This window comes from Oncorhynchus kisutch, linkage group LG22 (assembly GCF_002021735.2).
Source record: "Oncorhynchus kisutch isolate 150728-3 linkage group LG22, Okis_V2, whole genome shotgun sequence".
Lineage (NCBI taxonomy): Eukaryota > Metazoa > Chordata > Actinopteri > Salmoniformes > Salmonidae > Oncorhynchus > Oncorhynchus kisutch.
In genome coordinates, this window is record NC_034195.2 from 25,001,375 (window position 1) to 25,017,029 (window position 15,655).

General features: G+C 37.1%; 11 non-coding genes across 11 annotated transcripts; 2 read left to right on the forward strand and 9 right to left on the reverse strand.

Moving 5' to 3' along the window:
• Window positions 1–2,236: 2,236 nt before the first annotated feature.
• trnav-aac (transfer RNA valine (anticodon AAC)) lies at window positions 2,237–2,309 on the reverse strand. Its single transcript has one exon. It is a non-coding gene; the product is annotated as a tRNA-Val (tRNA).
• Window positions 2,310–3,330: 1,021 nt separating this feature from the next.
• Window positions 3,331–3,403, reverse strand: trnav-aac (transfer RNA valine (anticodon AAC)). The gene has a single exon. It is a non-coding gene; the product is annotated as a tRNA-Val (tRNA).
• Window positions 3,404–4,589: 1,186 nt separating this feature from the next.
• trnav-aac (transfer RNA valine (anticodon AAC)) lies at window positions 4,590–4,662 on the reverse strand. The gene has a single exon. It is a non-coding gene; the product is annotated as a tRNA-Val (tRNA).
• Window positions 4,663–5,683: 1,021 nt separating this feature from the next.
• trnav-aac (transfer RNA valine (anticodon AAC)) lies at window positions 5,684–5,756 on the reverse strand. Its single transcript has one exon. It is a non-coding gene; the product is annotated as a tRNA-Val (tRNA).
• A 1,021-nt stretch (window positions 5,757–6,777) lies between these two features.
• Window positions 6,778–6,850, reverse strand: trnav-aac (transfer RNA valine (anticodon AAC)). Its single transcript has one exon. It is a non-coding gene; the product is annotated as a tRNA-Val (tRNA).
• Window positions 6,851–7,871: 1,021 nt separating this feature from the next.
• On the reverse strand, window positions 7,872–7,944 carry trnav-aac (transfer RNA valine (anticodon AAC)). The gene has a single exon. It is a non-coding gene; the product is annotated as a tRNA-Val (tRNA).
• A 2,090-nt stretch (window positions 7,945–10,034) lies between these two features.
• Window positions 10,035–10,107, forward strand: trnav-cac (transfer RNA valine (anticodon CAC)). Its single transcript has one exon. It is a non-coding gene; the product is annotated as a tRNA-Val (tRNA).
• A 694-nt stretch (window positions 10,108–10,801) lies between these two features.
• On the reverse strand, window positions 10,802–10,874 carry trnav-aac (transfer RNA valine (anticodon AAC)). Its single transcript has one exon. It is a non-coding gene; the product is annotated as a tRNA-Val (tRNA).
• A 1,186-nt stretch (window positions 10,875–12,060) lies between these two features.
• On the reverse strand, window positions 12,061–12,133 carry trnav-aac (transfer RNA valine (anticodon AAC)). The gene has a single exon. It is a non-coding gene; the product is annotated as a tRNA-Val (tRNA).
• Window positions 12,134–14,388: 2,255 nt separating this feature from the next.
• Window positions 14,389–14,461, forward strand: trnav-cac (transfer RNA valine (anticodon CAC)). Its single transcript has one exon. It is a non-coding gene; the product is annotated as a tRNA-Val (tRNA).
• Window positions 14,462–15,150: 689 nt separating this feature from the next.
• Window positions 15,151–15,223, reverse strand: trnav-aac (transfer RNA valine (anticodon AAC)). The gene has a single exon. It is a non-coding gene; the product is annotated as a tRNA-Val (tRNA).
• Window positions 15,224–15,655: the final 432 nt, after the last annotated feature.

Below are 15,655 nucleotides of genomic sequence, written 5' to 3' on the forward strand. Positions count from 1 at the left end.
CTAGACTTTTTCTGGGCAAGATGGCGAACCGTCAGTACAGCTCTGTTTGTTTAGTACCAAAATGTAAAAAATAAAGTTTTAATTTGTTACATTTTACATAACTTTTCCTTATTCACCTGGGAAGTATGAAAAAACATTTTTGCTGCCTTGTCAAGTTGTTGTCTTTAGGTCTCTCTTTATGTAGTGTTGTATGTCCCTCTTGTTGTGATGTGTGTTTTGTCCCTTATATATATTGTTTGTTTGTTTTTAATCCCAGGGCCATTCCCTGCAGGAGGCCTTTTGCCTTTTGGTAGGGCAGTCATTGTAAATAAGAATTTGTTCTTAACTGTGCCAGACATTACCTTCTACTATGAAGGAGATGTGAATTCAATGATCAGTGAACCCGAGCCCTTCAGCTCAAGAGCATCTCGGCTGTCTGACACAGACTGGGCTACTTTCATGTCACACTAGTGCAACAACATCAAACACACTGTTTTAAGAATCCAAGTTGTATTATTTTCAGCTTCAATGAGTTTGTGTTACAACTTTTTCTACAAAGTTATAATTTCTTTGTCTTTAATATTTGAATCTCATGAATTGTTTACACAAACTTTTTTAATTCTCATTTTTAATCTTGCACTGTACTGCACAAACTTAATCACATCTGTTTATGTTTTAATATTAGAAATATAAAAACTTTATTGTCCACGCAATGTGGAGATTAATGTTTTTAGAAGATATTGCACAAACATTTGACTTTTTCTTAAAATTGTAATGGAGAATAACACTTTTTTATGCATTTTATATTTTAATGTTTGAATATTAAATTACTGTATTTCAGTATCTTTAATATTCATTTATTACAATGATTCTTAATACTATTTTTAACATTGTTTGAAGAATTCATCATAATGCACAATTTTAATCCTGTTTTTAGAAGTTCATTGTTATGTTCATGATGAAATGTTTCTGTGTGATACTCATTTGAGTCACTTTTGTGATATTTCACGAAGCATTAAAGGCATCGTTGTTGTTGAATAAGAAACCATGTTTACCTGTAATGTGTGTGTGTTTGATTAAGAGGGAAATAGAGAGAGATCTGTCTAAAACATTACACCTTAACAAAATACTCATGCGGTGTGACCGGCAATGATAATTGGGTACAACCAGTGTTATTTGAATTGTTTTTTTAAACATGAATATGTTATTGTTTTAAAAATGCAGAAAGAAGCTCAGTCTATAAGAGAAAACCATAACATTTTACAGAAATGAATTTTTCTCATTTATTTAACAAAAATTGTAGTTGACAGTCATTCAAAATGAGGGGTGGTCCAGTGAAAAGTGAAAAAAACAAAGATACAGTATAATTTACATATATTTTTATTTAATGGTGGCACCGAATGACTTTTTAGGAGGTCAATTTAACAATAGCATAAAAAATGTGTTCTGCGACAAGCTCTGAAAGTGAAACGCTATTAAGGGTAGTGGGGTTGTGGTCCGTAGTGTAGTGGTTATCACGTTCGCCTCACACGCGAAAGGTCCCCGGTTCGAAACCGGGCGGAAACAATTTTTTTGACCAGTCGAATTATATTTATTACATTTTCAACAAAATCATTAGTGATGTGAAGAGCTAGAAATGGCAGCTTTCACCGATGCGGCCAATTAAAAATGTAACTCGCAATGTCAAAGGGTCACAAAATGCGACTAGATGCTCACGTGAGGGTAGCCTCGTGATATCTCTCAATATTGGCCACCATAAATGTTATATTTTTGTCATATATATATATATATAACTATAATAACTACAATTGACAAGTATGAGTGGTTTAGGTTCATTTCCCCATCCTTTGTGGGCCCAGTCAAGCAGCAGAAGGGCGCATTTTCCGATGGACTTTTAGCTGATGTTTACCCTGCAAGCTACTGGCAGAAAATTGTTGTTGTTATGTTGTGTTGTCATGTGTTGCTGCCTTGTCAAGTTGTTGTCTTTAGGTCTCTCTTTATGTAGTGTTGTATGTCCCTCTTGTTGTGATGTGTGTTTTGTCCCTTATACATATTGTTTGTTTGTTTTTAATCCCAGGGCCATTCCCTGCAGGAGGCCTTTTGCCTTTTGGTAGGGCAGTCATTGTAAATAAGAATTTGTTCTTAACTGACTTGCATAGTTAAATAAATACAAAAAATAACATAATAAAAACGTGGAAACAGCATGTGGAGGGCAATATGAAGTTTTAATTGATAACCACCTAATGGCATGAAAAAATGTTTCCGCCCGGTCTCGAACCGGGGACCTTTCACGTGTTAGGCGAACGTGATAACCACTACACTACGGAAACTAATTTAAGTAGCGACAAATTGTTGATTGTGACCACAATTGATTGTGACCACAACCCCACTACCCTTAATAGCCAGGTGAGATACTAGACCCTATAGAAATAGAACATATTGTAGGTATGACCAAAACATTTTTTATAAATAAAATGGTTAAACGCTAGTAAGGAAGGGCAAATGTCTGGCCTCTCCGTCGGGGAATTGAACACCAACTTTGATGACGTTCATCTGGGTCATATACGCTGGGAACAAAACAAGTCGAAACTGGGAGGGACAACCTGAAGATTGCCCAATAAGAAACACATGCAAAACATTTTAAAATGTTTTATGTTATGTGCCCTGAACATGACCATGATATGCCTAATGATTTTTCTGAAAGCCCCCGACAACACTCGCCACTACACTTGGCCACAGCATTGCCTACTTAACTCACTCAATAGGTAAGAACATATTTATACTAACAAGCGATTATACAATGGGGCCGTGACTAAGCGGGTCATTTAGACAATCCTCACAATTGTTTATAAGCAGTGCTCTTCTGACGAAGGGATTGTGTTATCATATGTGAGCTACACAGCTAGCTAGATGAACTAGACTTTTTCTGGGCAAGATGGCGAACCGTCAGTACAGCTCTGTTTGTTTAGTACCAAAATGTAAAAAATAAAGTTTTAATTTGTTACATTTTACATAACTTTTCCTTATTCACCTGGGAAGTATGAAAAAACATTTTTGCTGCCTTGTCAAGTTGTTGTCTTTAGGTCTCTCTTTATGTAGTGTTGTATGTCCCTCTTGTTGTGATGTGTGTTTTGTCCCTTATATATATTGTTTGTTTGTTTTTAATCCCAGGGCCATTCCCTGCAGGAGGCCTTTTGCCTTTTGGTAGGGCAGTCATTGTAAATAAGAATTTGTTCTTAACTGACTTGCATAGTTAAATAAATACAAAAAATAACATAATAAAAACGTGGAAACAGCATGTGGAGGGCAATATGAAGTTTTAATTGATAACCACCTAATGGCATGAAAAAGTGTTTCCGCCCGGTCTCGAACCGGGGACCTTTCGCGTGTTAGGCGAACGTGATAACCACTACACTACGTAAACTAATTTAAGTAGTGACAAATTGTTGATTGTGACCACAATTGATTGTGACCACAACCCCACTACCCTTAATAGCCAGGTGAGATACTAGACCCTATAGAAATAGAACATATTGTAAGTATGACCAAAACATTTTTTATAAATAAAATGGTTAAACGCTAGTAAGGAAGGGCAAATGTCTGGCCTCTCCGTCGGGGAATTGAACACCAGTGTGACAGGCATGGATACAGACATGGTTGAGTGGACTGGCATTAAATCGGCCAGTTCCGAAGCCTTTCAGGTTACATTGATATTGAGGTGTAACCTACAAACAAAACCACAACTGAATATGATTACAATTTTGGCTACTATTGCAGGTTCGGTGTCCTTCAACAACTTTGATGACGTTCATCTGGGTCATATACGCTGGGAACAAAACAAGTCGAAACTGGGAGGGACAACCTGAAGATTGCCCAATAAGAAACACATGCAAAACATTTTAAAATGTTTTATGTTATGTGCCCTGAACATGACCATGATATGCCTAATGATTTTTCTGAAAGCCCCCGACAACACTCGCCACTACACTTGGCCACAGCATTGCCTACTTAACTCACTCAATAGGTAAGAACATATTTATACTAACAAGCGATTATACAATGGGGCCGTGACTAAGCGGGTCATTTAGACAATCCTCACAATTGTTTATAAGCAGTGCTCTTCTGACGAAGGGATTGTGTTATCATATGTGAGCTACACAGCTAGCTAGATGAACTAGACTTTTTCTGGGCAAGATGGCGAACCGTCAGTACAGCTCTGTTTGTTTAGTACCAAAATGTAAAAAATAAAGTTTTAATTTGTTACATTTTACATAACTTTTCCTTATTCACCTGGGAAGTATGAAAAAACATTTTTGCTGCCTTGTCAAGTTGTTGTCTTTAGGTCTCTCTTTATGTAGTGTTGTATGTCCCTCTTGTTGTGATGTGTGTTTTGTCCCTTATATATATTGTTTGTTTGTTTTTAATCCCAGGGCCATTCCCTGCAGGAGGCCTTTTGCCTTTTGGTAGGGCAGTCATTGTAAATAAGAATTTGTTCTTAACTGACTTGCATAGTTAAATAAATACAAAAAATAACATAATAAAAACGTGGAAACAGCATGTGGAGGGCAATATGAAGTTTTAATTGATAACCACCTAATGGCATGAAAAAGTGTTTCCGCCCGGTCTCGAACCGGGGACCTTTCGCGTGTTAGGCGAACGTGATAACCACTACACTACGGAAACTAATTTAAGTAGCGACAAATTGTTGATTGTGACCACAATTGATTGTGACCACAACCCCACTACCCTTAATAGCCAGGTGAGATACTAGACCCTATAGAAATAGAACATATTGTAAGTATGACCAAAACATTTTTTATAAATAAAATGGTTAAACGCTAGTAAGGAAGGGCAAATGTCTGGCCTCTCCGTCGGGGAATTGAACACCAACTTTGATGACGTTCATCTGGGTCATATACGCTGGGAACAAAACAAGTCGAAACTGGGAGGGACAACCTGAAGATTGCCCAATAAGAAACACATGCAAAACATTTTAAAATGTTTTATGTTATGTGCCCTGAACATGACCATGATATGCCTAATGATTTTTCTGAAAGCCCCCGACAACACTCGCCACTACACTTGGCCACAGCATTGCCTACTTAACTCACTCAATAGGTAAGAACATATTTATACTAACAAGCGATTATACAATGGGGCCGTGACTAAGCGGGTCATTTAGACAATCCTCACAATTGTTTATAAGCAGTGCTCTTCTGACGAAGGGATTGTGTTATCATATGTGAGCTACACAGCTAGCTAGATGAACTAGACTTTTTCTGGGCAAGATGGCGAACCGTCAGTACAGCTCTGTTTGTTTAGTACCAAAATGTAAAAAATAAAGTTTTAATTTGTTACATTTTACATAACTTTTCCTTATTCACCTGGGAAGTATGAAAAAACATTTTTGCTGCCTTGTCAAGTTGTTGTCTTTAGGTCTCTCTTTATGTAGTGTTGTATGTCCCTCTTGTTGTGATGTGTGTTTTGTCCCTTATATATATTGTTTGTTTGTTTTTAATCCCAGGGCCATTCCCTGCAGGAGGCCTTTTGCCTTTTGGTAGGGCAGTCATTGTAAATAAGAATTTGTTCTTAACTGACTTGCATAGTTAAATAAATACAAAAAATAACATAATAAAAACGTGGAAACAGCATGTGGAGGGCAATATGAAGTTTTAATTGATAACCACCTAATGGCATGAAAAAGTGTTTCCGCCCGGTCTCGAAACGGGGACCTTTCGCGTGTTAGGCGAACGTGATAACCACTACACTACGGAAACTAATTTAAGTAGCGACAAATTGTTGATTGTGACCACAATTGATTGTGACCACAACCCCACTACCCTTAATAGCCAGGTGAGATACTAGACCCTATAGAAATAGAACATATTGTAAGTATGACCAAAACATTTTTTATAAATAAAATGGTTAAACGCTAGTAAGGAAGGGCAAATGTCTGGCCTCTCCGTCGGGGAATTGAACACCAACTTTGATGACGTTCATCTGGGTCATATACGCTGGGAACAAAACAAGTCGAAACTGGGAGGGACAACCTGAAGATTGCCCAATAAGAAACACATGCAAAACATTTTAAAATGTTTTATGTTATGTGCCCTGAACATGACCATGATATGCCTAATGATTTTTCTGAAAGCCCCCGACAACACTCGCCACTACACTTGGCCACAGCATTGCCTACTTAACTCACTCAATAGGTAAGAACATATTTATACTAACAAGCGATTATACAATGGGGCCGTGACTAAGCGGGTCATTTAGACAATCCTCACAATTGTTTATAAGCAGTGCTCTTCTGACGAAGGGATTGTGTTATCATATGTGAGCTACACAGCTAGCTAGATGAACTAGACTTTTTCTGGGCAAGATGGCGAACCGTCAGTACAGCTCTGTTTGTTTAGTACCAAAATGTAAAAAATAAAGTTTTAATTTGTTACATTTTACATAACTTTTCCTTATTCACCTGGGAAGTATGAAAAAACATTTTTGCTGCCTTGTCAAGTTGTTGTCTTTAGGTCTCTCTTTATGTAGTGTTGTATGTCCCTCTTGTTGTGATGTGTGTTTTGTCCCTTATATATATTGTTTGTTTGTTTTTAATCCCAGGGCCATTCCCTGCAGGAGGCCTTTTGCCTTTTGGTAGGGCAGTCATTGTAAATAAGAATTTGTTCTTAACTGACTTGCATAGTTAAATAAATACAAAAAATAACATAATAAAAACGTGGAAACAGCATGTGGAGGGCAATATGAAGTTTTAATTGATAACCACCTAATGGCATGAAAAAGTGTTTCCGCCCGGTCTCGAACCGGGGACCTTTCGCGTGTTAGGCGAACGTGATAACCACTACACTACGTAAACTAATTTAAGTAGTGACAAATTGTTGATTGTGACCACAATTGATTGTGACCACAACCCCACTACCCTTAATAGCCAGGTGAGATACTAGACCCTATAGAAATAGAACATATTGTAAGTATGACCAAAACATTTTTTATAAATAAAATGGTTAAACGCTAGTAAGGAAGGGCAAATGTCTGGCCTCTCCGTCGGGGAATTGAACACCAACTTTGATGACGTTCATCTGGGTCATATACGCTGGGAACAAAACAAGTCGAAACTGGGAGGGACAACCTGAAGATTGCCCAATAAGAAACACATGCAAAACATTTTAAAATGTTTTATGTTATGTGCCCTGAACATGACCATGATATGCCTAATGATTTTTCTGAAAGCCCCCGACAACACTCGCCACTACACTTGGCCACAGCATTGCCTACTTAACTCACTCAATAGGTAAGAACATATTTATACTAACAAGCGATTATACAATGGGGCCGTGACTAAGCGGGTCATTTAGACAATCCTCACAATTGTTTATAAGCAGTGCTCTTCTGACGAAGGGATTGTGTTATCATATGTGAGCTACACAGCTAGCTAGATGAACTAGACTTTTTCTGGGCAAGATGGCGAACCGTCAGTACAGCTCTGTTTGTTTAGTACCAAAATGTAAAAAATAAAGTTTTAATTTGTTACATTTTACATAACTTTTCCTTATTCACCTGGGAAGTATGAAAAAACATTTTTGCTGCCTTGTCAAGTTGTTGTCTTTAGGTCTCTCTTTATGTAGTGTTGTATGTCCCTCTTGTTGTGATGTGTGTTTTGTCCCTTATATATATTGTTTGTTTGTTTTTAATCCCAGGGCCATTCCCTGCAGGAGGCCTTTTGCCTTTTGGTAGGGCAGTCATTGTAAATAAGAATTTGTTCTTAACTGACTTGCATAGTTAAATAAATACAAAAAATAACATAATAAAAACGTGGAAACAGCATGTGGAGGGCAATATGAAGTTTTAATTGATAACCACCTAATGGCATGAAAAAGTGTTTCCGCCCGGTCTCGAACCGGGGACCTTTCGCGTGTTAGGCGAACGTGATAACCACTACACTACGGAAACTAATTTAAGTAGCGACAAATTGTTGATTGTGACCACAATTGATTGTGACCACAACCCCACTACCCTTAATAGCCAGGTGAGATACTAGACCCTATAGAAATAGAACATATTGTAAGTATGACCAAAACATTTTTTATAAATAAAATGGTTAAACGCTAGTAAGGAAGGGCAAATGTCTGGCCTCTCCGTCGGGGAATTGAACACCAACTTTGATGACGTTCATCTGGGTCATATACGCTGGGAACAAAACAAGTCGAAACTGGGAGGGACAACCTGAAGATTGCCCAATAAGAAACACATGCAAAACATTTTAAAATGTTTTATGTTATGTGCCCTGAACATGACCATGATATGCCTAATGATTTTTCTGAAAGCCCCCGACAACACTCGCCACTACACTTGGCCACAGCATTGCCTACTTAACTCACTCAATAGGTAAGAACATATTTATACTAACAAGCGATTATACAATGGGGCCGTGACTAAGCGGGTCATTTAGACAATCCTCACAATTGTTTATAAGCAGTGCTCTTCTGACGAAGGGATTGTGTTATCATATGTGAGCTACACAGCTAGCTAGATGAACTAGACTTTTTCTGGGCAAGATGGCGAACCGTCAGTACAGCTCTGTTTGTTTAGTACCAAAATGTAAAAAATAAAGTTTTAATTTGTTACATTTTACATAACTTTTCCTTATTCACCTGGGAAGTATGAAAAAACATTTTTGCTGCCTTGTCAAGTTGTTGTCTTTAGGTCTCTCTTTATGTAGTGTTGTATGTCCCTCTTGTTGTGATGTGTGTTTTGTCCCTTATATATATTGTTTGTTTGTTTTTAATCCCAGGGCCATTCCCTGCAGGAGGCCTTTTGCCTTTTGGTAGGGCAGTCATTGTAAATAAGAATTTGTTCTTAACTGTGCCAGACATTACCTTCTACTATGAAGGAGATGTGAATTCAATGATCAGTGAACCCGAGCCCTTCAGCTCAAGAGCATCTCGGCTGTCTGACACAGACTGGGCTACTTTCATGTCACACTAGTGCAACAACATCAAACACACTGTTTTAAGAATCCAAGTTGTATTATTTTCAGCTTCAATGAGTTTGTGTTACAACTTTTTCTACAAAGTTATAATTTCTTTGTCTTTAATATTTGAATCTCATGAATTGTTTACACAAACTTTTTTAATTCTCATTTTTAATCTTGCACTGTACTGCACAAACTTAATCACATCTGTTTATGTTTTAATATTAGAAATATAAAAACTTTATTGTCCACGCAATGTGGAGATTAATGTTTTTAGAAGATATTGCACAAACATTTGACTTTTTCTTAAAATTGTAATGGAGAATAACACTTTTTTATGCATTTTATATTTTAATGTTTGAATATTAAATTACTGTATTTCAGTATCTTTAATATTCATTTATTACAATGATTCTTAATACTATTTTTAACATTGTTTGAAGAATTCATCATAATGCACAATTTTAATCCTGTTTTTAGAAGTTCATTGTTATGTTCATGATGAAATGTTTCTGTGTGATACTCATTTGAGTCACTTTTGTGGTATTTCACGAAGCATTAAAGGCATCGTTGTTGTTGAATAAGAAACCATGTTTACCTGTAATGTGTGTGTGTTTGATTAAGAGGGAAATAGAGAGAGATTTGTCTAAAACATTACACCTTAACAAAATACTCATGCGGTGTGACCGGCAATGATAATTCGGTACAACCAGTGTTATTTGAATTGTTTTTTTAAACATTAATATGTTATTGTTTTAAAAATGCAGAAAGAAGCTCAGTCTATAAGAGAAAACCATAACATTTTACAGAAATGAATTTTTCTCATTTATTTAACAAAAATTGTAGTTGACAGTCATTCAAAATGAGGGGTGGTCCAGTGAAAAGTGAAAAAACAAAGATACAGTATAATTTACATATATTTTTATTTAATGGTGGCACCGAATGACTTTTTAGGAGGTCAATTTAACAATAGCATAAAAAATGTGTTCTGCGACAAGCTCTGAAAGTGAAACGCTATTAAGGGTAGTGGGGTTGTGGTCACAATCATTATTTGTCGCTACTTAAATCAGTTTCCGTAGTGTAGTGGTTATCACGTTCGCCTCACACGCGAAAGGTCCCCGGTTCGAAACCGGGCGGAAACAATTTTGTTGACCAGTCGAATTATATTTATTACATTTTCAACAAAATCATTAGTGAAGTGAAGAGCTAGAAATGGCAGCTTTCACCGATGCGACCAATTAAAAATGTAACTCGCAATGTCAAAGGGTCACAAAATGCGACTAGATGCTCACGTGAGGGTAGCCTCGTGATATCTCTCAATATTGGCCACCATAAATGTTATATTTTTGTCATATATATATATATATATATAACTATAATAACTACAATTGACAAGTATGAGTGGTTTAGGTTCATTTCCCCATCCTTTGTGGGCCCAGTCAAGCAGCAGAAGGGCGCATTTTCCGATGGACTTTTAGCTGATGTTTACCCTGCAAGCTACTGGCAGAAAATTGTTGTTGTTATGTTGTGTTGTCATGTGTTGCTGCCTTGTCAAGTTGTTGTCTTTAGGTCTCTCTTTATGTAGTGTTGTATGTCCCTCTTGTTGTGATGTGTGTTTTGTCCCTTATATATATTGTTTGTTTGTTTTTAATCCCAGGGCCATTCCCTGCAGGAGGCCTTTTGCCTTTTGGTAGGGCAGTCATTGTAAATAAGAATTTGTTCTTAACTGACTTGCATAGTTAAATAAATACAAAAAATAACATAATAAAAACGTGGAAACAGCATGTGGAGGGCAATATGAAGTTTTAATTGATAACCACCTAATGGCATGAAAAGTGTTTCCGCCCGGTCTCGAACCGGGGACCTTTCGCGTGTTAGGCGAACGTGATAACCACTACACTACGGAAACTAATTTAAGTAGTGACAAATTGTTGATTGTGACCACAATTGATTGTGACCACAACCCCACTACCCTTAATAGCCAGGTGAGATACTAGACCCTATAGAAATAGAACATATTGTAAGTATGACCAAAACATTTTTTATAAATAAAATGGTTAAACGCTAGTAAGGAAGGGCAAATGTCTGGCCTCTCCGTCGGGGAATTGAACACCAGTGTGACAGGCATGGATACAGACATGGTTGAGTGGACTGGCATTAAATCGGCCAGTTCCGAAGCCTTTCAGGTTACATTGATATTGAGGTGTAACCTACAAACAAAACCACAACTGAATATGATTACAATTTTGGCTACTATTGCAGGTTCGGTGTCCTTCAACAACTTTGATGACGTTCATCTGGGTCATATACGCTGGGAACAAAACAAGTCGAAACTGGGAGGGACAACCTGAAGATTGCCCAATAAGAAACACATGCAAAACATTTTAAAATGTTTTATGTTATGTGCCCTGAACATGACCATGATATGCCTAATGATTTTTCTGAAAGCCCCCGACAACACTCGCCACTACACTTGGCCACAGCATTGCCTACTTAACTCACTCAATAGGTAAGAACATATTTATACTAACAAGCGATTATACAATGGGGCCGTGACTAAGCGGGTCATTTAGACAATCCTCACAATTGTTTATAAGCAGTGCTCTTCTGACGAAGGGATTGTGTTATCATATGTGAGCTACACAGCTAGCTAGATGAACTAGACTTTTTCTGGGCAAGATGGCGAACCGTCAGTACAGCTCTGTTTGTTTAGTACCAAAATGTAAAAAATAAAGTTTTAATTTGTTACATTTTACATAACTTTTCCTTATTCACCTGGGAAGTATGAAAAAACATTTTTGCTGCCTTGTCAAGTTGTTGTCTTTAGGTCTCTCTTTATGTAGTGTTGTATGTCCCTCTTGTTGTGATGTGTGTTTTGTCCCTTATATATATTGTTTGTTTGTTTTTAATCCCAGGGCCATTCCCTGCAGGAGGCCTTTTGCCTTTTGGTAGGGCAGTCATTGTAAATAAGAATTTGTTCTTAACTGACTTGCATAGTTAAATAAATACAAAAAATAACATAATAAAAACGTGGAAACAGCATGTGGAGGGCAATATGAAGTTTTAATTGATAACCACCTAATGGCATGAAAAAGTGTTTCCGCCCGGTCTCGAACCGGGGACCTTTCGCGTGTTAGGCGAACGTGATAACCACTACACTACGGAAACTAATTTAAGTAGCGACAAATTGTTGATTGTGACCACAATTGATTGTGACCACAACCCCACTACCCTTAATAGCCAGGTGAGATACTAGACCCTATAGAAATAGAACATATTGTAAGTATGACCAAAACATTTTTTATAAATAAAATGGTTAAACGCTAGTAAGGAAGGGCAAATGTCTGGCCTCTCCGTCGGGGAATTGAACACCAGTGTGACAGGCATGGATACAGACATGGTTGAGTGGACTGGCATTAAATCGGCCAGTTCCGAAGCCTTTCAGGTTACATTGATATTGAGGTGTAACCTACAAACAAAACCACAACTGAATATGATTACAATTTTGGCTACTATTGCAGGTTCGGTGTCCTTCAACAACTTTGATGACGTTCATCTGGGTCATATACGCTGGGAACAAAACAAGTCGAAACTGGGAGGGACAACCTGAAGATTGCCCAATAAGAAACACATGCAAAACATTTTAAAATGTTTTATGTTATGTGCCCTGAACATGACCATGATATGCCTAATGATTTTTCTGAAAGCCCCCGACAACACTCGCCACTACACTTGGCCACAGCATTGCCTACTTAACTCACTCAATAGGTAAGAACATATTTATACTAACAAGCGATTATACAATGGGGCCGTGACTAAGCGGGTCATTTAGACAATCCTCACAATTGTTTATAAGCAGTGCTCTTCTGACGAAGGGATTGTGTTATCATATGTGAGCTACACAGCTAGCTAGATGAACTAGACTTTTTCTGGGCAAGATGGCGAACCGTCAGTACAGCTCTGTTTGTTTAGTACCAAAATGTAAAAAATAAAGTTTTAATTTGTTACATTTTACATAACTTTTCCTTATTCACCTGGGAAGTATGAAAAAACATTTTTGCTGCCTTGTCAAGTTGTTGTCTTTAGGTCTCTCTTTATGTAGTGTTGTATGTCCCTCTTGTTGTGATGTGTGTTTTGTCCCTTATATATATTGTTTGTTTGTTTTTAATCCCAGGGCCATTCCCTGCAGGAGGCCTTTTGCCTTTTGGTAGGGCAGTCATTGTAAATAAGAATTTGTTCTTAACTGTGCCAGACATTACCTTCTACTATGAAGGAGATGTGAATTCAATGATCAGTGAACCCGAGCCCTTCAGCTCAAGAGCATCTCGGCTGTCTGACACAGACTGGGCTACTTTCATGTCACACTAGTGCAACAACATCAAACACACTGTTTTAAGAATCCAAGTTGTATTATTTTCAGCTTCAATGAGTTTGTGTTACAACTTTTTCTACAAAGTTATAATTTCTTTGTCTTTAATATTTGAATCTCATGAATTGTTTACACAAACTTTTTTAATTCTCATTTTTAATCTTGCACTGTACTGCACAAACTTAATCACATCTGTTTATGTTTTAATATTAGAAATATAAAAACTTTATTGTCCACGCAATGTGGAGATTAATGTTTTTAGAAGATATTGCACAAACATTTGACTTTTTCTTAAAATTGTAATGGAGAATAACACTTTTTTATGCATTTTATATTTTAATGTTTGAATATTAAATTACTGTATTTCAGTATCTTTAATATTCATTTATTACAATGATTCTTAATACTATTTTTAACATTGTTTGAAGAATTCATCATAATGCACAATTTTAATCCTGTTTTTAGAAGTTCATTGTTATGTTCATGATGAAATGTTTCTGTGTGATACTCATTTGAGTCACTTTTGTGGTATTTCACGAAGCATTAAAGGCATCGTTGTTGTTGAATAAGAAACCATGTTTACCTGTAATGTGTGTGTGTTTGATTAAGAGGGAAATAGAGAGAGATTTGTCTAAAACATTACACCTTAACAAAATACTCATGCGGTGTGACCGGCAATGATAATTCGGTACAACCAGTGTTATTTGAATTGTTTTTTTAAACATGAATATGTTATTGTTTTAAAAATGCAGAAAGAAGCTCAGTCTATAAGAGAAAACCATAACATTTTACAGAAATGAATTTTTCTCATTTATTTAACAAAAATTGTAGTTGACAGTCATTCAAAATGAGGGGTGGTCCAGTGAAAAGTGAAAAAACAAAGATACAGTATAATTTACATATATTTTTATTTAATGGTGGCACCGAATGACTTTTTAGGAGGTCAATTTAACAATAGCATAAAAAATGTGTTCTGCGACAAGCTCTGAAAGTGAAACGCTATTAAGGGTAGTGGGGTTGTGGTCACAATCATTATTTGTTGCTACTTAAATCAGTTTCCGTAGTGTAGTGGTTATCACGTTCGCCTCACACGCGAAAGGTCCCCGGTTCGAAACCGGGCGGAAACAATTTTGTTGACCAGTCGAATTATATTTATTACATTTTCAACAAAATCATTAGTGAAGTGAAGAGCTAGAAATGGCAGCTTTCACCGATGCGACCAATTAAAAATGTAACTCGCAATGTCAAAGGGTCACAAAATGCGACTAGATGCTCACGTGAGGGTAGCCTCGTGATATCTCTCAATATTGGCCACCATAAATGTTATATTTTTGTCATATATATATATATATAACTATAATAACTATAATTGACAAGTATGAGTGGTTTAGGTTCATTTCCCCATCCTTTGTGGGCCCAGTCAAGCAGCAGAAGGGCGCATTTTCCGATAGACTTTTAGCTGATGTTTACCCTGCAAGCTACTGGCAGAAAATTGTTGTTGTTATGTTGTGTTGTCATGTGTTGCTGCCTTGTCAAGTTGTTGTCTTTAGGTCTCTCTTTATGTAGTGTTGTATGTCCCTCTTGTTGTGATGTGTGTTTTGTCCCTTATATATATTGTATTAATTTTTTTAATCCCAGGGCCATTCCCTGCAGGAGTCCTTTTGCCTTTTGGTAGCAGTCATTGTAAATAAGAATTTGTTCTTAACTGACTTGCATAGTTAAATAAATACAAAAAATAACATAATAAAAACGTGGAAACAGCATGTGGAGGGCAATATGAAGTTTTAATTGATAACCACCTAATGGCATGAAAAAGTGTTTCCGCCCGGTCTCGAACCGGGGACCTTTCGCGTGTTAGGCGAACGTGATAACCACTACACTACGGAAACTGATTTAAGTAGCGACAAATTGTTGATTTTGACCACAACCCCACTACCCTTAATAGCCAGGTGAGATACTAGACCCTATAGAAATAGAACTTATTGTAAGTATGACCAAAACATTTTTTATAAATAAAATGGTTAAACGCTAGTAAGGAAGGGCAAATGTCTGGCCCCATTTGCGACCAAGCTTAACTTCCTGACTGATGTCTTGAGATGTTGCTTCAATATATCCACATCATTTTCTTTCCTCATGATGCCATCTATTTTGTGAAGTGCGCCAGTACCTCCTGCAACAAAGCACCCCCACAACATGATGCTGCCACCCCTGTGCTTCACGGTTGGGATGGTGTTCTTCGGCTTGCAAGCCTCCCCCTTTTCCTCCAAACATAACAATGGTCATTATGGCCAAACAGTTCTATTTTTGTTTCATCAGACCAG